Here is a 25826-nt window from a genome sequence, read left to right as displayed (position 1 = left end):
ACTGTGACTGCCTTTGCTTCCATGGAAAAAAGTCACTTTTGGAAACTATGGGGAGTATTTTTAGATACAGAGGTGGAAACAAGGCGAAGGAGCCAGCACCCTGTGATCAGGTCACTTTGTGCAGACCATCACCAGGCACTCTTTGGACCACTCACTCTGCAAAGTGCTCTTTGGGAGCAGCAGGGTCATTAAAGGTGACAGCTGCAGTGCAGCACGCAGAGAAAGGTCTTACTCTTCAAAACAATGCCATCTAGGCTTTCTTCAGCTTCTCCTTCTCTGCACCGCAGTGCTCACAGCCTGTTTGCTTTCACCTTACCTCATTTTTTTCCACTTTTTTTCTTTTTCTTTCATACCTTATTCAAAATCATCACAGTCTACAATTTCACATTTATTCAGGGCACAACTGTATTTTCCGTACCATAAATGCATTGGAAGTGATTATGGAAATTAATACATCTCCTATTATTATTTTTTATTGTCATTGCTCAACTATTGCTTTTATTTATTTATTTATTTATTTCCTGGGTCCAACTCAGACCTGTTCAGTCTTCAAGTACAGACTGCTCACTTTCAGTCAACTGCAGCTACATGGATCTGCAAAGGGTTTGCCCTCCACCAGTATCTGTGCTGTTCTCCCGTCTTCCTGGTCTTGACATGCATTACTTAGCATCTGCAAAGCCTGTCAAAATATCAAGAGGAAAAAACATAAGAGCACTTAGAAGTCTTGCTCTGCAACCAGCTGACACACTAGACATGGGAACTGCAATTTCTGTTTCCGAGTAAAATGAAAAGTTTCTGCACGGAAGAATGTAGCTATCAAAATGGGATAAACCTGCTCCAGAAGTCTGGGTAGTTTAGTAAATAATGAATCAGAAATTGTCATGGTCTTTTCATGGGAGAACATCTGATTATACATTTGCAGCAATCCACTTTGTTGATTTTGAGTGTTTTTGAGATGGGTTCCTGAAAGTCCTTACACCTTTCTGTTGTGAAGCCAGGAATTTTGCTGCTGCAGTAATTGGGAGAGCCAAGCCATCACCACCAGGAGCTGCAGGCTTCATAAGCTGGCCAGCAAGTAGCAGCCTTGTACCCACGTTCCCCCATCTTATCATCTCATGTCAACATTAATTCCCTGAATAGTGCGATTGGAAGGCCCAAAAGGCAAACACTTCAATTGCCAGTGGAAACTTGCAGCATATGGAGAATAGCGAAAAAATAACCATCCAGCTCTGACGCTGTGTTCCCGGCACGGGGCTCTCGCTCTGTCCTTCACTGTGGGCGAGTTCACAAGGCAGACGACAGCAGCATTGCTCTCTGACCCTGCAGCAGATTCCCAAATGCCAGCAAACACAGGAGGCAGGGCAAAGTCAAAGCACAGGCTTTGGTGTCGGCACAGGTGTGGGCCACAGGGCTGTGCTGCTCTTCTGCTGGGCAAATTTTAGGCTGTGATCTCCAACAGGGGCACTGGCCACCTGGCTGCCATCCTGCAGTCCACAGGTACGCCGCTCTTCACCACTATGGAGATCAAAGGGCGAGGCAGGAGAGCAACTGCATGTCATGGCTCTGCAGCTCCTCTTTGAAAACCTCAGATGGGGTCAAGGACCACATGCACATGTGTTTGTGCACAGACATCCAGAACACACCTTACACAGTGCCTCAGAAGCGTTTAAGGTCACACTGTATTCCCATCCTGAAAGGCTGCTGTCAAGTTTCATCAGCTTGACACTCAGAAATTAAGCTGTATAGAGACCCATCTGCAAAAGTAACCATGACCCTCTGTGTAAATTAAGTGTTTCTGCAGACAAATGCCTGTTTGCAGCCTTAATTATTGTCTGTATAAATGCTTTGCACTTCTCACTCTGGGAAAACTGGCTGCAAATGAAGGCATACCTTTCACATGTGCTCTTGTTTATGGGACTTTGTGTTCACTTTTGAAAATGCAGTCCTAGGTCACTGCACTGAAGGAGATCAGCCACGGCACATGGCTTTAAAATGTGTTTTGCTAAAAAGGTTACCTTGACCCACTGTGGTCACTAATAGGGCAACAGGATCAACATGAGCATCACTCCTGTAAGTGCTTTTTCATGAGGCTCCTTGCAGGGAAAATGAAGTCTCTTCCATTCCTGCCTGTAGTAATTAGAACATAAAATAATTAACACACAGAAATACAGCCTTCCTATGCAAAATCTCGTCTCATATAGCTATTGACATGTTCTTATTTTGTAGCCCCTTAAGTAAGATAAAAGGAAGGATATATTCCTACCCTATGGCACACAGTACTCCTATCTTCTTCTTAGAGCAAAGCTCAAATGTACCCTCTCCCCTTTTCCAGGATGAATAGCCCACCCATTTTCAAGAAAAAAAAAAAAAGATTATATAAATCTAGACAGTTTCTAGGAATCAAAACATTTTGTGAAGTGTATATACTTGGGTTTTCTGTAGGGCAGTCTGTGAATCTCAATCCATGGATCAAGGAAGTGCCATGGGTTCTTAATTGTGAACAGAGCCTGCCTATAATCCTGCTGCAATTTGTACATAGCAGATGTACATTTGTACGATTTCAAAATCTGTACGTTTTCAGAAATGTTCCTGCATGTGCATTAGGAAAGGGTAGCTGCACGCACACTTTTGCAACACGAGCAAATATCTGCAGGCAATCTTTAGATAATCCTACGACCTTAAACATGCATATGCATGCAGCCATACAACCAACATGTGCACCTGCACGCCACCGAACACCACCGTGCAACTACTGAGGATCCTTTGCAAAACTTATTTTGTGCAGAAGATTCGTGACAGCAGGGCTCTGGGGAGTTAATTGACCACCTATCCACACTTATTTGAGATCTGGCTAAACTGGGTGTCAGATTACAATTTGTATTTTTTATTTTTATTATTATAGTCAGTAAATACAAGGGCTGTGTAAGTACACTCAGCTATAAAAAATCTTTACTTGCACAGAGTTCCTTGAAACTGGTTCTGCTTCCCTCCCTGTCCCTGTCTCCACCTGCTCTCCCCAGGGAAGGGAGAGCCGGGGGAATGGGGGAGGTTCAACGTGGTTTATTAAGCCTAGGACGGGCACAAGGACCATGTGCAAACAGAGGCAGTGTAACTTGGAAATGACTGGACCTTCACCGCGGGCAAAGTGGCAGATTTATAGTTAACAGTGCGAAACTGCAGCAGGGTGTTGTGGTAACTGTGGAGGGATTACGTCCCCAGCTCCCCAGCACATGCTGGTCACATAACTTACGCAGTTGATTCGGCACCTACCACACAATGCCAGGGTGCTAAACTGAGAAGGATTTAAAGCAGAAAACAAATACTCAGAGACAATCCTCTGTATGCTGAATTTTGGCTTTTGCAATGCATTCTGAGCCTGATAAGTCAGCACTGGAAACAATTATTGGAAAGTGAATAATAATGGCCCCATTACCACAGCACCCTAAGCTGCAGAGCTTCTGTGGCCAGTCCCTGCTGCAGTTGCAGAGGGTTGTTTTGCAGATACCACGTTACAAAACAAACTCCAGCTTCCTTGGGTGCCTGCAGAAAGAGAAACCAAGATTTATTTTCTTCCTCTCATGATCATCAGCAGACACTGTTTTCACAGGGATCTCGAGTAAAGGGACAAAACACAGTGCAAATTGTGCAATTTTCACAGTACTCCTTCTGCCTTTCCCCTCAGCTGCCCGACACCCCTTTTGCGCTAGAGAGAAAGCAACAGCACAGGACAGTTTGTACACAAACAGGGCAGCACAGCGTTAGAGGAGCAAAAGCCCAGCTGAATTTCATAACTAGATGCCGTCCCAGTCATCAATTAGTGTGGGAGGTGGGAAGCTGTTTTCCCTCTGCAAGCGCTGTCGCTGTTGGGAGTTTATTTATAAGCACTTTGTACTGCAGAATCAGGGGCTGCTCTCGGAAAGCTTTGACTATCAGGATACCGTCCTAACTTAGCTTCGCCCCCCTCCCCGCCTCCTGTCTCCCTCCCAGCACACCACCACCCTCCTCCCCTGGCCACAGCTTTTTGCCTGGAGGGTTTTTTGGCACGGAGACAGTAGGAGCCCTTTCAGGACTTCACAGGAGCAGAAGGGAATGGTGCAACTCTTTATATGCCAACGTGTAAATTCAGCTCCAAGACTTTTCCAAATCAGCCGAAACCTCCCGTAAGTGTAAATACAATTTCTCAGGGTCCTGCATGAATGCTGAAAGCACTCGGGTTAAGCGATAATCAACAATGTCAGGGAGTTTGCATTCGATCTGCTGTAGCAGTAACACAATGTTCTGCCAGAAGCAGTGCAGAATGCAATGCTGGGAGAGCAGGAAGCTAGTGGGAAGGGAAAAAAAAAATGCAAGCCTTGTCCTTTACGCTTTGCTGATAGGGAAAAATAAATAAAAAACATAACCTTTCACAAAGGGCTGACTCCGGGTCAGTCTGAAGGGCTGGGCCATGCACAAGGCAGAAAAGCAAGAGGAGAAAGCACCAGAGCTGTCTTTCTCAGGCACTGCACAGGAGAAAGCCCCTCAGCAAAATGGGCACCGATTCTTCCTCTCTTCCTTATTAATCCTTCCAAGTAAATATGGTGTCATAAACCCTTCCCTCAGTCCCTTTCCCTCCTTCCCACCTATAATAAAAATCTCTTGGCCAAAAAGAAGGGAAGCTGGAAGAAGGTGATGTGAGCAGGCACTGATTTCCTAGATGGTGTAACACCCTTCCCCCCATAAGGTTGTTTCTGCTTTATGCCAGTAAAAGTGAGAGTGGAAACCAGCAGTACCAGTCAGTGCTGAGCCTGGGTTCTTCTATCTTTAAGCAATTGCGCTTGAGTGACCTGCTGGCTTGTGCCCCTGCACCCAGGGGTCAAGGACAAGCCAAAAATTTGCTCTGTGGCTTGAGGGAGGCCATGGGGCTGTGGCGGAAGGAGGGTGGGGAGGTGAGGAGCAGCATCGCTGGGCTGCAGGTGTGCTGAGTGCTTCTCCTCCGAGCAGAGGCCACCCCGGCCAGCCCCCTGGGGCACAGGGGGACCTGGTAGAGGAGAGGTGCCAGCACTGTCTTTCTCACTTCCCCACAGGCCAGCGGTGCCGTGCCCAAGCTGGGAGCTGGCTGCTTGTTCGGCTGCAGCGGGAGGAAATGCTGTCCCCGGGGGCCACGCCACAGCATCAGACTGTTCCCAGCTCCGCTCCAGAGACGTTGGGAAACACGTCCTGGGAGCCTGCGTAGTCCTGGGAGCCTGCGTAGTCCTGTGCTCACTGCTTTTGGGTAAGCACCAATCTTTTCTTGCTTGGATTAGCTTTGTTCGTGGAAACCACATCCACTTTTTGTGCTGGCTGCTTACACTGTAAACTAGCACAGAGGTGTTTAAAAAACACTCTGAGGCCCGTTATTCCATTGTCTGCTTGCTATTTTCTCCTTCTCCATTCCTACATGGGAAGAGGATAATGCCACATAATGAACTAATACAGAACATTCCTTTTGCTTTTCTTCTTTCTTCTCTGGCCTTCTTTGGTCAGAGAACTTGTGTCTCCTAAGGCGTGTGCTCCTGTTGCATCCAGCTGCCTCCCCCACCTCAAAGCACCCACGGCAGCTCTGCCTCTGTGTCCTGTTGGCGACGGCATTCATATTTCACTGCTGCACTGCAGGGCTGGTGTGTACCTCTCCTCATGTGCAGATAACCCCCATAAACACACCTGTGCCATTGCTGGCTCTGCTGCTCACAGGGTGGTTGTGAGGAGAGCACTTGCCATGCTCACCAGGACACATGGGAACAGCAATGTTCCCTTGCGGCAGTCAGGTGCTTCATTGCCACAGTCCTTGGGCTGCCATTTAGCCTCATTCAAAGTGACTCAGGCATCAAGAAGACTCTCACCTCCTGACACAGCCTCGGGTTTGCTCCCTGTAAGTGATGGTACAGGCTGAGAGAAGCCCACCAGTGTTGGTTCTCCTCTGCTGGGAGAAGGTGTCCATCCAATTTTTCTAACCAACAGGGTTTTCATGACCTATAAGAATGCTTAAGTGGAAAATGTTCTTCTAGGTCTTCAGGTGAGCATGGCTGAGGCTTTCCTTGTCCAGAGGACAGGTGAGCTGGCTTGCTTTCCTGCCACCTGAAAACACCCCTGAAGTGTACAACATGTCAGTGGCCTGCTCCTCAGCAACAGCCACGACCAAAAACGCCCCAAGAGAAAACTCCTCCCAGCCAAAGTGGACACATTGCTCTTTACCAGACTTATCAAAGGATAAGTTGTACACATAACAAACGCTACACTGCCTCCAAAAATAGTCAGGTAACAGCTGTGGAGACCACAGGAATGGTTACATGAGGGAGAAAGCAGCCTTTGTCCCAAGACCTGCAGAGCAGGGCTTGGTCATGTTCCTTCACACACAGACACAGCTTTCATGTGTGGATGAGAGGGCTGTTTTCTAAGTCAGGTCAGCCTGATACAAGGAAGGCAGACAAGGGGAAGAGGGATGAGAGGGCAGTGTCTTACCAGGGCCAGTGTTCCACCTGGAGAGCACCAGCTGCTGGTGGCTTCCACCACATCCCAGGCTCCATCACAGACTCATGACCTGACTCACACAGCATGCTTTTTCCATCTCACAGATCAACGTGCTGCTTCAATACACAGCAAAGGCACCAGCAGTCTGCACCACGTCCCTTGGAAAGGCCGATCTCTGTGGTCAGAGATAGAAAACGTGAGAAGGTGACAAGATGTGTGCTGGGCAATAAAAGGGCATGTTTTTCCCTTAGTCTAATTAATGGTGTTACAAGTACAGATTAGAGGAAGAACTGCACCTACCAACATCTGCATATGAGGTGGGAGAAAATGTAAATGCACCCACCTTAGCCAGCAGCATGTCCTGTTACCCTGTAAGTATTGTCAGTTGGAGTTGACACCAAGGAAAGATGCTCCAGGCTCCAGTGCCTTGATACTTTCTGTGCCATCGAGGTTTGTTAGTTCCTGTGCAGAAAAGGCATTGCAGGAAAGTCACTGCAGCAGTGGGGAACCCTTTTCAAAGGCCTTTTTCTTTTTCCTCCAAATGTTTTACATGCTTTCACATTGCTTGAAGCTTGCAAGAGGCTTGTGTCCAGTCTTGTTTAACACCTTCATTAACAACCTGGATGATGGGGTAGAGAGCACCCTCAGTAAGTTGATGGATGACATGAAACTGGGGGAAGTGACTGACTCACCAGAGGGCCACTCAGCCATGCAGAGGGACCTTGACAGGCTGGAGAGGCTGACCTGACGAATCTCATGAAGTTCAACAAGCAGAAGTGCAGAGTCCCACACTTGCAGAAGAACAACTCCAGGCACCAGTATGTGCTGGGGGTCACCCAGCTGGAAAACTGCTCTGCAGAAGAGAACCAGGGGATCCAGGTGGGCTCCAAGCTGAACATGAGTTAGCAATGTGCCTTTGCTGCTAAGAAGGTTAATGGTGTTCATGGATGGATTAGGTAACTTATTTCCTGAAGGTCAAGAGAGGTGATCCTCCCGCTCTGTTCAGCTCTGGTGAGGGCACACCTGGAGTGCTGTGTCCTGTTCTGGGCTCCCCAGAACAAGAGGGGCATGGAGCTACTGGAGAGAGTCCAATGCTGGGCTGCTAAGGTGATAAAGGGCCTGGGAGTACCTCTCTTCTGAGGAGAGGTTGAGAGACTTGGGACTGTTTAGCCTGGGGAAGAGGAGTCTCAGGAGGGGTCTCCTTACAGTCTATAAATACCCAAAAGGAGGGTGCAACAAGGACAGAGCCATGCACTTTTCAGGGATGCCCAGTACCATGACAAGAGGAAACGGGTGCAATTTGGAACACAGGTGGTTCCATCTAAACATCCTGGAGCACTTCTTTACTGTGTGGATGAGAGATCATTGGCATAGATTACACAGAGAGATTGTGTGGAGTCTCTCCTCTTGGAGATCATCAGAAGCCACCTGGATGTGGTCCTGGGACACCTGCTCTAGGTGTCCCTGCTTGGACAAGGTGACCTCTGGAGGTCCCTTCCAGCCTCAATCATTCTGTGATTCTGTGATATTGCCATGTTCAATTCAGTAAAAGCATCAAATCAAAGGAATTCACATTCCTCCTGCAATGCTATGTAACATAACTAGAAATATTGAAGAAGAAATTCATTAAGTAGGCATTTTTTCCAGAAATAACATTGCTTCCCTCAAATACATAGAGAAAATTTTCAGCTTTGGAAAAAGACAATCCTTCCACCAGGATTTTGGTTTGCCATAATTTTTAGGGAGCCTGATCAGTTACCCAAAACCAAATCTAAGGGCAACATGGTCCTTTCGGTGCCATGGCCTCTACAGGGCTCACGGACTTTCATAGAAGTAGAGTTTGTGTTCCCCATGCCATAGAGACTGATCTCTCCATGAATACTTACGTATCAGCTTCTGTTGAGTAGATAATTAAAAAAAAAAAAAAAGATATAGTAAAACAACAAACAAACAAACAAACAAACAAACAAAAAGATGAAGAACACTGAGATCTACCCCTCATCTGAAAACTACATGCCACCTACAAAAGGATGGTCCCTATTCAGACACCAAATGTGTTGTAGCTGCAGGCTCCACAAACTAAAAAGTGTGGGTAGGGAAAGAAGACCATTACAAGTATTGCTCAAGTCAAAAATGTGATGTATCATAGTATCAGAATGGCTTGTGTTGGAAGGGACCTTAAAGGTCCAGTTCCAACCCCATGCCATGGGCAGGGATGCCACCCAGTAGATCAGGTAGCTTAAGGCCTTGTCCAACCTGGCCTTGAACACCTCCAGGGATGGGGCATCCACAACCTGTTCCAGTGCCTCACCACCCTCTGAGTGAAGAACTTCTTCCTAACCTCTAATATAAATCTCCCCTCTTTTAGTTTAAAACCACTCCCCTTTGTCCTGTTATTGTCTGCCCAAGCAAAAAGTTGCTCTCCATCTTTTTATAAGCCCTCTCTAAGTATTGAAAGGCTGAAATGAAGTCTCCCTGGAGCCTTCTCTTTTTCAGGCTGACCAGCCATAGGTCTCTCATTTTTTCTTTATAGGAGAAAAACTGCTAGTTCGTATAGGCTTTGTCTATCTGTTCCTGTTGTTGTTGTGGTTATTTCATAAACATTATATAGCACTTGTACAGCATGTGATGATGCATATAACCTGACTACAGTCATAAACACTGCTTATTCACGTAAGTGGTCATAACTTGGCTCCAGACAACTTGGAGGTGTTAAATAACTGACAAAGATTATTTATTTATTTATTTATCGTTTGTAATCAATGAATCTCAGGTGAAACTAGATATTAAAACAGAAAAATTGGAAAGATGCATTATTTTCATACAAAATATACTCATCACTTTTTTTCCCCACATTTGAGCAAGTTTTTTATCTGGCTTTTACTGCCCTCCAATTTATAAGATAAAATCGTGAAAACAAGAAGTAGTATAGTGTCAAGAGGAAGGAAAGTAAACACAGTTAATAAATGTACCTTATCTGAATGACTGTCAGATATGCACAGCTGAAACCTCTTCACTTCAGACTTCTACAAGTGTGGTCACTGCAGAACAAAATTACAGCTATTGCTAGGCTATATTTAAGCTGGTTCACAGGAGTGTGCTGATAGCAGGCAGCTAGCGCATTTGGATTTCATTCTCAATAAAAGAAATTTTGGGAAATCCCCTTTTATAATAGTGAGCTTTATCAAATGGGGTGCGTTCTGTTCTGTATCTCAGTTTGAGTCAGCCTAATTTCCATACATGTTAGATAATGACTATCTACTAATAGAAGACATTGGCTGATTCTGGTAATTGATATGCGAGAGGAAAGAAGGACCTGCTAGTTTAGACAAAAGCTAGAGATGAGGAAATGAATGAAAGTTGTTTTGTATTATCTGGCTGGCTTACCAAAAAAAAAAAAAAAAAAAAAAAAAAAAAAAAAGTTTCACACAGAAATAGTTAAAAAAAATAAAGTAAAAAAGAGAATATCTTAGTCAATTGTTAAAATTAAGTGACAGACCATTTGAGCCCCATTCAGTGGACACCCATTCATCTGTTTCTAAGTGGAAACACTCCATGGCCCAGCCCTGGTGACAGTATCAGCGAGACAGGAAAACCTGAATGGGGTTGCTGATATCAGAAAAGTGAAGCTGATAACACCAGCTGTGTCAGAGGGTGAGGAATGGCTCCCAGTGAGGCTCACACTGTTCATTGAGCAAGGAAGAGCATCCGTTGCCTCCTGGGGCCACGCCAGTGGGCTGCTTGGCTGGAAGGGACATTTGCAGAACTGATGAATTTAAGTCGTTTGAGGAGCATATTAGCCAAGCATTCCTTCAGACCTTACAAAGATTTGCAGCACAGACCATATTATGAGCTATGCCAGCTCTCACGATAGAAAACAGTAGTAAAGTTATCCCAGTCAGACCAGAATGCATTGCTTTGTACCCTGAAAGAGTGCAGCTCTATCAATCCTTATGTAATATGGAGTGGGACACACACCTTACCTTAAGCAGTTGGTAAAGAAAGTCTTTGACCTTCCAGATAAGTAAACTCATATTTAGCTTCTCTCCCTTGGAGCAATGGGAGTCACTGGGGCTGTGAGCTTGCCGGATGTAGGCATGTACTGTACTGAGATTGAGGTTTAAAGTCCTAATCCTGCAAATACTTCCCTGTGCGTGAAGATGCGATGAAACCGATGACATTCGTCATACAGTCAGAGCTGAACAGCAGCAAAGCCTAGCAGTAAATACACCTTGCTGCAGACCAGCCTGGGGTAAGGTGCGCTGTGGGTTCACCACATGTAGCTGCGGATGGACAGTCTGCTGTTCTGACTGAACTCATTTAATGAGACTTTTAATCAATCTTCACTCAACACTTTCCTCGGCTTCGTGGACTGACCCGTTGATCTGCATTTTCTGCCAACAATTAGATGTAATAATGTCAGTCTTTCAATGCAGTATTTTCCTAAATTCTTCTAATAATCGCTGGATCAAGCTGGTGGTAGACAAAAGTACACAAAGTGGGGAGGCTTGATCTGTAACCAGCACTGTGTTGTGATCCTAAAACACTGGGTGCCTTAGTAACTAAGGTCCTGTTGGCAAACAGAGCTTGCCTGTAAGAATTGTATGTAGAAGAAATGCAGGATCAACAGAAGACGCAGAGGCAGCCTCCTGGAGAGCAGACCGTAATAAAAACGGTATTCACAGGGAACATGGGATCTTCCAGTCCATGTTGATTTTGTGAATGATCCCTGATTTCTAGACTTAGACTTAATTTATGTGTTCTCATTTGAAATTTCCCAGCTAAGCACAATACATTTCTTTAGGGCCAAATTGACAGATTTATATTTTTTATCTTTTTTTTTTTTTTTTTTTTTTTTTAATCTAGTAGAGATTTTCCAGTTTGTTTGTTTGTTTGTTTGTTTGTTTCTGGGGGCTGCCATTATCTGAAGTATGTGGTTCATTTCTTCACTATATTCCCATGGAATACATGGAGCTGGGATGCCCACTGTTCCCACCAGAACAAAGTCTCAGGTCCAGGGACTGAACAGTTAAGCTTCTGCAAAACAAAAGGTTGAGCAGCCATGTATGTACCACAGTGACTTATGAAGTATCCCACTTATTCATTGTGCTCATTATCCACACCACAAAAAAAAAAAAAAAAAAAAAAAAAAAAAAATAGCCCATTGTCTCCCTCATACTATTACCACAAACCTATGTTGCTGACTTTGTTTTTATCTAAGCCTGACTTCTAAAATCACCTTCATCTCCTATAGGCCTACATGACCTTTAGCATAGGGTCCAGTTGTAGATCCCGACATAGGGACTGGCAGGCACACTGCTAAAGCCAAAATGCCAGGGAGGCAGCCTGGGAAATTGACCCCCTCCTGACTCTGTTAGCAGGCCAGGTTCCAGTCCCAGTGTTTTCATAGGCCTCTGAAATGGACGCCGAAGGCTCCAGGTCTGTATTTCCTCAGGCAGGCTTTGTGCAGGGGCAGAACCCCTCACCCATGCAGCACAGGTGCGTGCCTGGAAGAGGAGGTGGCTGCAGGCATGACTCAGTGCCTGCTGGAGTCACTGGGCACATCTCCAAGTCAAGAGCGATGGGGATTTTGCCTGACGGCACTTGCCCAGCTGGTGAATCCCCAGTAAGACACCACAAGTGAAGCTGAGAGGGTGCAGAGGCTCTGGCAGCAGCTGGCAGGCAAGTTTCTATAGATGCCCAGGACTAACCCCCAGGCAGCCAGCACACACCACCTGCCAGACCTCCTCAAGGCAAAGGACTTTTTGGGGGCTTTCATCTCTTTTACCAACAACCTGGGCTGTGCCAGCAGCACAGTGACAGCAGCACCTTCCAGCTGCTCCACAGCCCCTCATGCATGCATGCAGCGGGTGGGCCAGCAGGGGAAGGGGACAAACCTCACCCCTCCTCCAGAGCATGTCTCAGCCTCTCATGGGGGTGACAGAGCTGTAACGAGGTCAGATGTGTCATGCTCTGTGGGTTACAAGTGAAGGTGCTAATTAATGCTTGGGATATGCATAAGATCCGAATTTAGCAGAAGGCTCAATTGCAGTAGAAGCACAGAGTCATAGCATCACAGAACACCCTGAGCTGGAAAGGACCCAGCACAACCATCGAGTCCCACTCCTGGCTCCACACAGAACCACCCAAAAAACAGACCATGTGTTGTCCAAATGCTTCTTGAACTCTGCCTGGCTTGGGACTGTGACCACTTGGGACTGTGACCTCCTTGGGCAGCCTGTCCCAGTGCCCAGCTCCCCTCTGGGTGCAGACCCTTTCCCTAACCCCCAGCCTGACCCTCCCCTGTCCCAGCTCCATGCCGTTCCCTCAGCTACTTCAGTGGCACCATGCCAAACTTTTCACAAAGCAGAAGCACTGCCTTTACCTGAGCTGGGAAGGACAGTACTGAGCATTAACACAGGATGCTCAGAATATTTATTTCCAAGTCACCAGAAGAACCAAGAAGGAGGGATAGAGAAAGGCAGGCTTGTCTCTGAAGCTGAGCCCCAGTGACTGCTCAGAGCCCATGTGCAGGCTAACTGAGCTGTCCTAGCCAGCATGGACTAGGGGAAGAGGCATGGTGAAGGGGCACGCGGAGCTGCTCCAGCTGCACGGGGCACCAGGACCTTCTGCAAACAGGGCTCTATTCCTGGCTTGTTTGTCCTGGTTTGTGTCCTCACTTGACACAAGCCCTCTGCAGCTACCTTCCAAAACCTGCTGTAGGGTTATTATTAGAAATGAGAAGACTTGGAGCTCTGCAAGCTTTCCAGCCCAGAGAGGCTAGGGGCTGCAGAGTGGCTGGTACCTGTGCAGGCACTGGTATGTCAGTGGCATGGGGCACCCTGTCCTCCCTATGGGACTGACACCGGCCCCACGCTGCCCCAGCCTCAGGGCCAGCAAGCACGTGGGCCAGCTGCAGGCTCTGCACAGCACTGTGGTATGGAGAAACATTTCACAGCCATGGGTCCGGCTGTAGCTTGCACCTGGTTACATTTCAAAGTTGTTTTTTTTTTTTTTTACATTTTGTTTGTTTGTTTGTTTTTAAGGAAGTATAAAATCAAAAACAAACATATATATATATATATAAAGTCCTCTTTGCTTTCTGTTTGCAAAGTAAGATGATCTCCGTGAAATCTAGGCACCAAATGTATCTCTCTTGGAAATATCAGATTGCACTCTGGGCTCTGGTGAATGTTTTTCATAATGTTTTTGAAACACAAGCTCTGGGAGGTATTGTTTACAACCCAGGCCAAGGAAATCACAGAGCAAGATGAAACACAAAGCAAGTCTGATAGGAGATATAGTTACATTCACGATAGCAGATCTGATAAGGAGAGAAGTCTGCATTATGACACTTCTAATATAAGCTGAAAGTGGTTGGAAAACATTTACTATATGTCTCTGGCTCAAAAGTGCTATGGGTAGTAGTGAGTGCAAGAGTGTATATGTGCTTTACCACTGCAGCGTTTTTCCATCACATCCCAGGCACCCATCTGAGGGGAAAGTTTCTTGGTAGGAGCAGCCAGGGCTGAAATAACAACACCAAGGAGGAGAAGCTGGCTGCTGTCCACGAGGCTTGCTGCGGCTTGCAGCTCACTGCCGGCAGCCAGCCCAATGGGCTGGGGAGCGCCAGGGACACGTGCTCTGTGCAGAGCCAACACCAGACCCCTGGCAGAGGGACGGGAAAAATTACCCGAGCTGCTCATCCAGCTTTGCTCCCTGCTCTGGGGATGGGGATCAGCTAGATAACCACAGCCCTTGTCTGCATGGTGCCCCATGCGTGTGGCCACATGGACCATTGCTGCTGCTCCACGTGCTGGGGCAGGAGGAAGCGTGCTGCTGCCTGTCCGCAGACAGTGCCGGCAGGAAGCAGGAAGGGGAGCCAGCCGCCCCCTCGGTATCGCTTTCCACATCCCGCACTTCTTCACCTCTAGCCCAAAGACAGGCCCGCACTGGCAGGGCAGCGGGGCGGGAAAGCCTGTCCCACGCTGCAGCAGGAGTCCTGAAAAAGGTAAACCTCTGAGTCATCTGAAAAATCATCTTAAAAAGGTAAATCTCTCTCTAATATGCAGGGTTCGTTGCTTTCTGGTAAGCCTCATAGCCTCAGCACCACAAAACTCCTCATGCTGCTGCACAGGTTCAGGCTGTATAAAGGAGGGCCTGGAGAACACAGGCCAGAGCTGCACACAGATTTGTCTGCTGAGATCCCCACCAGCACGCAAGCACCACCACCTTGCACTTCTGCATATACCATTCTTTCTCCCAGGTGTATAATCAGGGATAGAGAAAAGTCACCTAACAATGCTGGAGAAGTGGAAGAAAACTTCCAGTTTCCAGCATGACATACTGCCCTAGAAACCTGAATGACTTTTTGACAATAAGGAAATTGAGGATATGTTTGGAAATAAGGAAATGAGGGTTTGTGCAGGGAAACAGCTTGAACTCCGATGGAGTATTCTAACCCAAGCAGCAGATAAATGCATAGGCACACAGCAGCAGTGAGCAAAATACAGTAGCCTATCACAGAGGAAAAGCACAGAACTGGTGATTTTGCTCAGTTTTTGTTCTGCCCTGTTCTTCACAGAGCTGGGCACATTGTATTTTACTCACAGTAATAGGTGTTGCAAGTTTAGCTGTTTACCCCATTCATGAATTGGATTTATCTTCTTGCAACATCTTCATAATTCAGAAGCATTTGGTGAAGTGTTCATGTGACCAGGCATTAGCCTTTGGTTGGCTCACAGACTGTTTACATTAACTATCCATTGTAGTAAACAGTCACCTCAGATGCACTGGTTTCTATGTTCTGCAGTTCATGATCACTAATTTTTATAGAGTTATACAGACACAGAGAATAGCACTGCACCTGACTAAAGAATCACATCCTCACAGTGAGCACTACATGTCACCTGTCAGTCAGATTAACATTTGAGAATTGCAGATATTTGGGTTAAATGTATCAAAACACACTCACTTATGCATATTTTGTGACTTTATCCACAAAATAAAATAAATAAAATAATAAAATAAAATAAATAAAATAATAAAATAAAATAAAATAAAATAAAATAAAATAAAATAAAATAAAATAAAATAAAATAAAATAAATTACAAATCTGATTTGGCCAGCTCTGTTACAGCTGGTTGTATCTTGCTGCTGGAAGAGTAAATGTTCTGAGATTGTTTATCACCAAGCATCTACAGATTAATGCAAAGCACTGCACTTGAGCCTTAGGGTTACTGTGAGCCAAGGGAATGAACCCTAGAAGAAAGAGACCACCATGGTTCAAGACAATTTCCCATAAAGAATAAAGGTGTTTTCCCATAAAAGGCAATATACAGAGCAGCTTCTTGAGCTCATGTTAGGAAAACCCTGTCTGTGTATGACCCTACGCAGCACTGTTCTGTGTGGGACTGATAACATCAGTGAAAAAGTAATAAGCATTTAGAAGTCAAGCATGCCTTTCTGCTTTGTGCAAGAGTGGAAGGAGAAAGAAAGGTGGAGTCAGGGAGCTGCCAAAGCTCTGTGTCTGCCTTTTCAGGAGCTCTGCCAAGTGAAATGGGTCCTGGAGCAGGACAAGCATTGGCAGGAGCCTGCATCAGGGAACAATGGCGAGGCAGGGAGTAGAAAGCTCTCAGCAAAACCATTTTGAGTGAATATGGATTTCATGTGAGGCCAAGATGTCCTTAATCAGGGAGGAATGCTCAGGGCACAAACAGTTTTAGCTCTCCAGATGCTTTTAGTGGCTTTCACACACATGGATCCCCACCGCCTGGCAGCAGACAGAAGCAGGTATGGGGGGTCTCTGCAGAGGGGGCATTGCAGAGCGCTCACCAATAGCGCTATCCAATTATTCAGAGGAAGAGAGTGGCATATGCTGCCTAATGAGCAGGAGGAGTGTCTCCTTCTGTCTGCCTGACATAATTTTTCAAATGCTTGGCCAGCTACTTCTGTCACCAGGCTCACCTTAACATACTTAGGGACACTGGGGGTGGATTTGTGTGCCCCTGGCCTTAAATCTGTCCTTACAGGCCAGCTGGGAACTTAGATGTGAAAGGATGGATTAACTCCTGGCAGTCCCAGGAGATGGGGACAGGAGGAAGGGACATATGACATTTGTCTCATCTGTCCATTGTAAGTGGCCATCAAGAAGCTTAGTCTCCCTTGAAGATCTAGGTCTAGCAATAACCACAATCTGAGAGCACCCGTAGGACAGAAAGGAATCAAAGGGCAATTTAAGATGGTCAAGATGGCAAGAAACGACCCAGCCCACCCCTCTGCTTGAAGTCTGACACACACCACAGTTAGACCAGGACTGTGTCCTGCCAGGTTTTGAGTCCCTCCAGGCATGGCAGCACCCGACCTTCCCCAGTGTGTGACCACCCTCCAGGGAAAAAAGAGGGTCCACCAGGACCCTCGCCACCTTTCCTGCAGAGCTGCAGCTTCAGGCAGGCAGCCTCCAGCCCCTGCAGCTGCATGGGGTCATTTCACCCCAAATGGGAGATTTCACTCTGATTTCTGCTAGGGTGCCTGCTGAGACCCTGAGAGGCAGCACTGCCCTCCCAAGTTAAGACCCCTCCTCCACATTTGGTGCAATGAGGGTGCCATCCCCCTGTCCAAGCTGCCAGGAGTGGGACCAGGCTGGTGCAAGCTGGATCTGCTGCACTTATCCTGTTGGCTTCTCATGTCCCTGCAGTGTGTGGGAACTGTTGGCCTGCCCCAAAATATTTGCAGTTCGAAGTGAAGAATTTTTGCATACTGCAGTTACTTTTATCACTTACAAGAAATACTTTATAGAGGCGTTTCTTAGACTGGTGTTGGTGTTTTTTTTCCCCCCAGTGAACATTTTTAGACCTAATTCTGGCAAGTTCATAAAGTTTTTATCTTTCATTGTTAGTGGTTTTATTATTTATGTATTTTTTACTAGTAAACATTTCCTAGAAAATATTTGTTTTCAGTTTTATGAATTGACTTCATATTCTCTGAAAGATTTTGCTACACAAAGAATAAAAATCTTCCTTAAGACATTCTTCCTAGTAAATGTAAATTGACTGCTCAACCACTCCTCCCCTTCCAGGCAGAGCATCCCAAGAGCAGAATTGTTTTTTGGTTTTTGAGTTTTGTTTTGTTTTGTTTTTTTTGTTGTTGTCATTGTTGTTGTTGGCTGATTTCCTCCAGTGCTGCACAGTTTGTTTTACCCTCTTTCATTTTTTAACAATTATTTTCTCTTTAGCTGTACTGTCATGATTTCCTTTTATTCTTACTGTGAAATGTTAAAGTATTATACATACTATATAGATCTGCAGTGTAAGGTACAGGTGTTCTGGTTCTAAATTTGACTTTCTGGGGTGAACCCATAATAAAAGAATAAATAAATAAATAAATAAATCTCTACACAATACACAATAGCTTGATATTTCCAAAGCTAGTTTGTAACCTTAAGATCTCATGTACTGCAACGTCAGAACACAGAGCATGGAGAAGTTATTTTCCTCACTTCTTCTTTCTTAACATGGAATGTTGAATCAAGCCCATCTTTAATATAACTTCAAACCTACTGCTCTTTCCTTTAAATCAAAAGTTTTAACTCTTTTGTCTACGTTCACAGAATGTAGCTACTGAAAGTTATCAAGCTCTGCAAGCACACTTTTGCTCCGAAATCCTGTCTCCAGCTTAGCTGATGCAAGGTTTCAGACATAGAGAGAGGAAAAAAAAAAAAAAAAAGTACAATGAGCTCCAGGCCTTGACCCGCAGGCAGCATCCACTGAGCAGCCAGTTCTGTAAAAAAAGGTCACCCTGCCTTTGGCTTCAACTTAGCCTGAAGAGAATACGGCCAGTGGTTTTGGCCTGCAAAACTTAATTTCTACAGAAAAGGTTGTGATGACCCAGGGATTTGTTGGGAGTGCTCAGAAAGCCAAAGTCAACCTACACATAGGAGCTCTTGCAGCATCCACTCCGTTTCAGCAAGCAAGCTACAAGTGTCATGCACTCCAGCTCTCTTCCATGCACTAGAGAAACACACCGCATCCAGTCCTTCGTAGGAAAAAAATACAGAAATATCCTTAGGAAAACACAATGTTGGAATTAAAATTATCTACATTTTACTAAGTCTTGCCAAGATGTTGCCCCCTTGCCAGGTCCTGTAAAACCTTGGGAGAACAAAGTCCTTTCTGTGTGGGTAAAATATCCCTCTGTACGCAGCTAATAAGTAACACAAGGGCCAGATTCTGGGCAAGGGACAAATAATAATAATCAACTGTGCAAGCTTTTCCAGCTTGCCCCAGTTTTAAAAGGAAAGCAAAAGATACCTAAAGAAAGGAGGGTCACCTCACAGCCTGGCAGCTCACCTAGGCAGCCATGCTCTGCGTGCTGACCTGGGCACCCCTCGCTCCCCTTTGTCATACTGAGCCCCCAAACCTTTAGCTGCAAACAGTGCGCAGACCTGTTCTCTGCTAGAGACATCTGCAGCATCAGCGAGAAATGCTAAAGAGATAGCAGGGGTATGGCAGTCTTGTGCTGAACCAACCTGAACACACCATCCCCCCAGTACAACTGTGCTTCCTAAAGTGATTTTAACAGTACTGATTAAATCGGACTTGTCTAGAGGTCAATCCAGACCTGAGAGACCTACTTCTTGGAGTGACCTGCCTGCCTCTTCTCCCCAAGTTAATACCTTCGCCTTCAGGAATGAGGCTCCAGGCCTAATTTATACTTCCTGTGGGTGCAGAAACAGTAGTTATGGTAGGAGACAGACTGAATCTGGGCAGTTAATTTAGGAATGCCTAGGGGTAGTTCAGTACATTTTTTCCATAGGGGAACTGTTTTGCAAAGTGCAGAAAGCATGTGCAAAGTTTAGTTCTACTATGATAATCAGGTTGCTTTAATTTCTTTTGTACATCAAGCATACTATTAATATATTTTACATGTTTTCATAGAATTAATCTAAGAATTGTCTAACTCCAACCACCTTGCCAGGGGAAGGGACACCTCCCATCAGACCAGGTTGCTCAAAGCCTCATCCAACCTATCCTTGCCAAGGACATCCAACACTTCCAGGGATGGAGCATCCACAGATTCTCTGGGCAAACTGCTCTAGTGCCTCACCAATCTCATAGTAAAGAATTTCTTCCTTATATCTAATCTAAACTTACCTTCTTTTAGTTGAAAACCATTGCCCTTTTTCCTATCACTACAGCCCCTGAAAAAAAGTCCCTCCACCGCTTTCCTGTAGACCCCCTTTAGGTACTAGAAGGCCACTCCCCCAGGAGCCTTCTCTTCTCCAGGCTGAACAATCCCAACTCCCTCAGCCTGTCTTCATAAGAGAGTTGCTCTAGTCCTCTGATCATCTTTGTGGCAATCTCTGGACTCTCTGTAATTTGTCCATGTCTTTCTTGTGCTGGGGGCCCCAGAGCTGAATGCTGTTCTCCAGGTAGGGTTTCACGAGAGCAGAGCAGAGGGGGAGAATCACCTCTCTCACCCTGCTGGCCATGCTGCTTTTGATGCAGTCAGGATACAGGTGGCTTTCTAGGCTGCAAGCACACATTGCCAGGTCATCTTGAACTTCTCATCAACCAGCATCCCCAGGGCTTTCTCCTCAGGGCTGCTCTCAATCCATTCTCCACCCAGCCTCTGTCTGTGCTTGGGATTGCCCCAGCCCAGATGCAGGACCTTGCACGTGGCCTTGCTGAACCTCCTGAGGTTCCGTCTGCCACAATTGCACAACATTGTCAGGGAAGAAAAGAAATACATGCAAGGCTGATGCTCTCTCATACTGCCAGGAATCCTTACATGGTCTTGAATACACAAAGCATATCCCGAGACCCAAAGAGCCACACATATACATAAAGCCGTTGCATTTTCACATGGTATTCATAGCTATGCATCCATTGTGGGATAGATGTTCTTCTACATACAGTCCCAATGTGACATTTCATTTAATTTTGTCCCTGTATCTTACTGACATGCATATTATTCCTCATGCCTGAAAATGATGCCAGGATTCAGCTTACTCTAAAACACAGAAATGTGAAAGTAAATGAATTCTAGTTGTTATTTCAGCTTTTGGGATAAATATGAACAATCTGCTTCACTGAAGGGAATTAAAAACCTTACACTCTGCATTTCTGGAGCTATTTCCCTTCACTAAGCCCCCAGATCAGTTGTTGTACATCGGAATGAGAATGGCATTGGGACTATGCACCAGGGAATAAATATGGTTATCCCCCATACCTCACAACATAGCTTGTTTCACTTTCCTACAGTAGCTACCAGTGACAGGTGCCTAGAAAGGACTCTATATGTAGTCATTCCGTCTGTAAGGTGGAAATCATCCTGCACTTCCCTAATCTCCAGGTTTCCCTCTTCAGCAGTCCCTTCTGCCACCCAGCATCAGGTCCCCCTGGCTGCCAGAGGAGGCCGGACAGGCTGGGTATCTGCCCTCCCTGCCCTGCCCTGCCGCTACCGTGCTGCAAACCAGACACCTCCCTGGCAAGGAAAATCCTCCCAGGCCCGGCATACTGGGCACCTTTCCAGACCCGTGGAGATCCAGAGAAGTTAACTTGAAAAGCTGGTCACTTGGCAAAGTAGAGCAGCTTTCCAGAGAGGCAGGCAGATGTCTGGCAAAGGCCACCCTGCTGCCCATCTGCAAGGGCGGCTCCAGAGATTCACTGGTAAATGTTCCTGAGAAGTTTAACAACACTTTTTCCCCTAGCTCTGCACCTGAAATGGCAGAGCTTTTCAAGCTACAGCATTGCCAGAAAGCTCAGCATAAGGCAAACATGGAATCTGGAGAACTGCAGAGGAGCTTTCTCCAAATGCAAAAACATGAACAAGTCCAACCAGGGCCTTAGAATGGGAACCAGAGAAACCCATCTGCAGTTTTAGGCATTCTACCTGCATACATCCACGGACCAATGTCAAAGTGACCAACACTGTCTAAACAACCTATGTGCATAAGCACCATGTAGATCTTCAAGGCAGTGAAGGACCTGGCACAAGTGCAATCCAAGTACTTCTAAGAAAATGACACCTGGAGTGTGCCTCGTAAGAGAGTTGTGATAATAAACTGGGGAAAATAAAAATATTCTTTGCTGCACTGGCAGTGATTGAAAACACGGAAATTAAACACTGAAGCTTCCATTGAAAACCTGCCTTGATTTTCTTTTGTGAAGAGTAAGTGGTCCTTATGTCTCTAGACAAATAACTTTCCAAACTCTGAGGTTGTTTTAGTAGCAGGGAATCTTGCAAGCGCCACATTTGGTAAAAAGCCTGCAAGATCTTTGTAGAAAATTGTGAATTGCAATAACACACACAATGGCTGCATTTCAGTTTCATGTCTCTTCACTGCTTCCTTTTTAATTTTGGCTTCATGACTCTCATGCCAGCAAAAAATGCCTTTGTCTTTTCCAGCCTGCTTGACTCCATGTGTGGGTGAGCATGCATAGCTGGAGCGACAACCCGCATGCTTACAAGATAGATACACTTGTTGGCTAATCATCCTTGCCGAGGAGACAGAGAGGGCAGTGGCTGAGGCAACTGTGCAGGAATGCAGTGTGCCCAGTGCTGCTGCCATGCTAGGTTTCAGTTCCCCTCAGAGGCTCAAAACTTTGCAAGAGCAGACAATGCCATCCTCACTCAGGTAGAAAAGGGCAGACCACACACCATGGCAGAGCAGCATTCCCCTGCCTGCAAAGAGCTCTGTGCAGCTCCAGCTGCAGAACCAGAAACCTGCTTCCCCGCTTTCTATTTCATACTTTTTGTCCAAAAATTAGCAGGTGTTAAGGATGGTGGTTTTCTTGTTTCGTTTTGTTTTTGAAGTGAGCTGCACTAAATATTTCCATAGGGGAGTCTAATATCTCACTACGAAGAGCTAGGTGTTGTCTGTAATTAGAAGTACACAGCAAAGGTAAACACAGAGGCAGTTTCCAGGAGGAGCAGCAGCGAGGCAAAGAGGAAGACAGACAAACCATAAGGTAACACCCTATAGGTTTTGTTCCACTCCTACCCAACAACCAGGGTGTCTTGGCTACACCATGCATACATCTTGCAAAAGGGCATTCATATATATGAATATACATATGCATATATAAGCACTTCAGTGTATACCGAGTGCTTTGGACCCTTCAGTGGCATTGTTTGTGCTGGCATGATGCTCATAAAGCAGTCTGGAGGTTGTAGTTCCGATTATCATACAAATAGCAGGGAAAGTCAGGGATGAGATAAACCTTTCTGGACTCTGAGGCATCTGTGCAGCCATCCCAGGAAGGCAGTCACAAAATGCCAGATTTAGCTCTCCTCTAATTCCATTGAAATGGACAGAGATGAAACCAAGACAGTTGAGCCCAGCATTTACAGCTTCCTATTGAGGCTGAGTACAGCACCACTCCTTTTTCAGCAGCAGCACACTTTCTCTGGAAATTACATAAGAGTAACAGTTTGCAAACCTGTTTTCAATAGCTGCTTTTTCTTTTGCTTTTTTTTTCTCTGTAACTATACCCTGCCATATAAAAACTTCCATAAGCTGAGGCCCCAGGGCACCTTCAGCTTTTGCAAAATTTAATGTTTCTCCAATGTCATTGCATGTTTCTGATAATTAGCAGCACCACACGCAGAGAGAAGTTTCTTCTCACTAGTGCACAGTTTTCTGTTTCTCCCAGGGGGATGCAGAAATCATCAGTTTCAACATCCAGATCTGTTCTGCTTGAAAAATAATGGTCAAGCAATGAAATCCTGCTGCAGAAAGTGCAAGACTGTTTCTATCTGGGAGAATTTGTGGCTGCAGTAAACTTAAACTCCTCACAGAAAGGCTTAACGTAGAGTTAACTCTTGTGCAGTCTCATCTACGGCTCTCTTCAAGCCACACAGCGATGACTAATACGACTGGTGTTCCCATGCATGTAAAGTGATAGGGCCCAAAATAACCTTGCTTCTTCTGTATGATTTGGGTGGGAAGTAGAAATCCTTCAGGTCTGGTCAGCTTTTGCAGAACTCTGGTGGCTGTTTGGTCCCCAGCATGGGACTCATGTATACACAGGACTACCTGCTTCCATGCCAGCACTTGGGTTGTGTAAAATAGTACTGCCTGAGCCAAATACTCACAGTTGGCAGCATTGCTTGAGAAACGATGGAGAGGGTACTTTGCTGCAAGTAACCCCCAATTTTGGTTTCAGGCACAGAGCGATGGCTGCCCTCCCACACCTTTCCTCAGCTGGACAGATTCAGACTAAAATTCAGGAAACAAGACACTGTCATTGCCTTTAGAGCCTCTCCTGACCTCTCTCCCATCACTACCATAGGTCCAAATCCTTTTCTGGATGCAGCCTTGTCGAGACTTGTCGCTCGGTGAAGCAGGCGAAGAGCCAGCCCGGTTGGCCATCAATGATAAGGTGATTTTTCAGCAACGTGAAGTCTGCATCCCAGAGGCTGCTCAGCCAGCATAAGTTAGAACAAGCCTCCAGCTGATGGAGTCAGACCATGCTGGAAAGCAGCTGGCTGGCTCCCTTAGACCTAAAGGAGAGCACAGGGGAGCACTTTCTCAGGAATGGAAGGAAAAGCTAACCCCTCAAGATCCAACAACTATTTTTATTCAAATTACCAAACTGTGCAGAATTAACACCTCTTCTTTGAACACATACACATCCTGGTTATGCTGCCCACAAGGAGTTTGTCCTGCTCAGTCATAACATACATGTAAGTTATCTCTTCCCGACCCACACAATTTCACTTTCACTGTCTGTGATGAGCTGAATAAAGCCCCTCTTTGATATTTGTATATATTTCACCTATACTGGCAACTCTCTTTTTCTCTGTTCCTGGGGGTTCAGGCCTTCTTCAGGGACCTTTTTGACCTGCTTTTGACGTGCTTCTGCACGTGCCGTGGAGCTACTACCAGCACCTGAATTTCAAGCTTTTGGCCTCTAAGGACTGTACCTGGAAAATATGTATTGGTTTTAGGCATGAGAAGTCCCAGGGCTGCAAGTTTCTTAGGAATATCAGCTACAGAAAGGATCCGTAGATGTTTGCCCTTTCTAGACTCTTCCAGAGACTTTTCTCTAGACACCTGCTCTTGTCTGCTGTAAGAAACAAGGTACTAGTCTGGATAGTCCTTTGTTCTGATCCTGTATGGTTATATATTTTGCTGAATTACACCAAAAAAAAATCAAGGGATATTCCTTACTGTTCACATCTGTGAATGCTGTAAAACATGTTTTTCAATGATTATGCATCACTACAACAATGGACTAGGAGGAAGACACAGATAATGTCTCTATGAAACTGTGAAAGTCAGTAGCTGCAAAAATGTATTATATTAATTAATCCATCCCGACAACATACAATTGTGACTTTTTTTCTGTGACTTTTCCGACTTACTTTTCAAAGTAAGTTTTTTTACTGTTACCTTAGAGAAAGAATAAATGCAAAGAATGGTTAAAAAAAAAAAAAAAAAAAAAAAAAAAAACCTCTAAGAAATTAAAAAGGCAATGAATCTTTTAAGGATAGGTCACACTTAATAATAATATCTTTCTTTTTTTCTTTTTTTTTTCTTTTCTTTTTTTTTTTTTTTTTTTAATAGTGGCTCATGCACCAAGAAAAGCATAAATGAAGGGACTCAGGTAATCAGATGTGATCCATATTTTCCAGAACTGTGAAGCCCATCTCTGGTACTTGGAAGCAGAAAGTTTGTAAGGAGACACTCCTCAAAAACAAGAAGGGCTGGCATCAACACACTTTTAACAGGGATGATTATTACAGGCAATTAGGCTACATAATTGCCCTAGAAGAGGAAATCATCTGCTGCTAAGAAACAAAGAAACCTTAGTTTCTAGTAGCAGCCCTACCAGCTGATGTGCGTTGCTCTGAAAAGCTTTCCCGTCATTTGTATAAGTGTATTTGGTAACCTCAATTGCAGGCTATATTCAGTTTTTCATTTCAGTAAACAATATGCCCATGCCAGATTAAAATGTTACTGCAAAAGCTGGATCAGGTGGCTGCTTTCTTCTGCACTTACCAGAGAAAGAATTTTTTATCTTCAGCTTGTGGAAAAAAAAAAAAATGCAGGTTCTTATATTTTCCCCTAGCCTGGTGGTTTTCCCTAGGGCTTCAGGCAATTGTTGGTTATCCATCCACGTTCTGCTTTCAGCAGGTAGGTGGTCAGATACATTTAGGCACACCAGCTGGGCTGTGGGAGCTTGGTGAGGCTGGGGCAGGGCAAGGAGGAGAGCCCTTCCCTGGGGCAGGAGAACAGGGCTGGGCAGTCCTGGGGCAGGAATACCCCTGCAGCCACCCCTGCAGCAACAGTTGGTGACACATTTGCATCCTTGTCCTGCTTTTTTTTTGCAAG

General features: G+C 45.4%; 1 long non-coding RNA gene across 1 annotated transcript; it reads left to right on the top strand.

Moving 5' to 3' along the window:
- Positions 1–3871: 3871 nt before the first annotated feature.
- LOC113840237 (uncharacterized) lies at positions 3872–9845 on the top strand. Its single transcript, XR_005261824.2, has 3 exons — positions 3872–4160; positions 5064–5251; positions 6591–9845. It is a non-coding gene; the product is annotated as an uncharacterized lncRNA (long non-coding RNA).
- Positions 9846–25826: the final 15981 nt, after the last annotated feature.

This window comes from Anas platyrhynchos, chromosome Z (assembly GCF_047663525.1).
Source record: "Anas platyrhynchos isolate ZD024472 breed Pekin duck chromosome Z, IASCAAS_PekinDuck_T2T, whole genome shotgun sequence".
Taxonomy (NCBI): domain Eukaryota; kingdom Metazoa; phylum Chordata; class Aves; order Anseriformes; family Anatidae; genus Anas; species Anas platyrhynchos.
Note: the sequence above shows the minus strand (reverse complement) of the source record. Positions and strands in the feature narration are given on the sequence as shown.